Below are 595 nucleotides of genomic sequence, written 5' to 3'. Positions count from 1 at the left end.
CCGCCCGGCCCGGCCGCCCCGCCGCGCCGCCGCCCCAGCGGCCCCGGCCGGAGGAGACAGGTGAGCGGCCGACTCTCCCGCCCGCCGCCCAGGCCCCGCACCTGGTCGCCGCCACCTGCCGCTTCCCGCCTCCCCACCCTACTTCCGCGCGGCCCGGCCTCGAGCCCCTAGTCCGGCTCCCAGCCCGCCCGGGCATCTCGTCCCCGGGGAGGGGACCCTCACCCTCGCCTCCACGACCCGGCCAGGCGCGTCTCCCGCCGGGATTCCCGCCCCATCCTCGGCCTCCTCCCTTCTCTCCCCGGGCTGCACCTGCCTCTGGTCGCTCCCGTCCCAGAAGCCTCCTGGAGCATCTCGGCCCCCGTGCCCGCGGTGGGCGCCCGCACCCGGACCCGGGCCCCGGCCCCCCCCCCCCCCCCCCCGGGTCGTGCTCCGCAGCATTCCCCCACCCCCTATTTCCTCCGGTTTCTCTACCCAGAGGGAGCCACGCGCCTCGCTCCCTCGGTCCCGACCCTGTCCTGCCCCCTCGGCCTGACATCTATTTCCTAACTTCTGAGAGTCCAGCCCCTGTCCCCTCTGCCTCAGCCTGCCTTCCTCC

General features: G+C 76.3%; 1 protein-coding gene and 1 long non-coding RNA gene across 2 annotated transcripts in view; one reads left to right on the top strand and one right to left on the bottom strand.

Annotated features, from left to right (window-relative positions):
- The window catches only part of LOC121043044 (uncharacterized), a 5150-nt gene that overhangs the window by 4258 nt on the left and 297 nt on the right, over nt 1-595 (bottom strand). The gene's annotated exons all lie outside the window — the stretch shown is intronic.
- The window catches only part of SLC45A4 (solute carrier family 45 member 4), an 82655-nt gene continuing 82064 nt past the window's right edge, over nt 5-595 (top strand). The window contains exon 1 of the mRNA XM_040494543.1: nt 5-60. The gene's annotated coding sequence lies outside the window, so the exon portion shown is untranslated. The remainder of the gene's footprint in view (nt 61-595) is intronic.

This window comes from Herpailurus yagouaroundi, unplaced genomic scaffold, assembly GCF_014898765.1.
Source record: "Herpailurus yagouaroundi ecotype Mexico unplaced genomic scaffold, PumYag 186, whole genome shotgun sequence".
Classification (NCBI taxonomy): domain Eukaryota; kingdom Metazoa; phylum Chordata; class Mammalia; order Carnivora; family Felidae; genus Herpailurus; species Herpailurus yagouaroundi.
The sequence above is the reverse complement of the archived record's forward strand: the minus strand, read 5'-3'. Positions and strand labels throughout refer to the sequence as shown.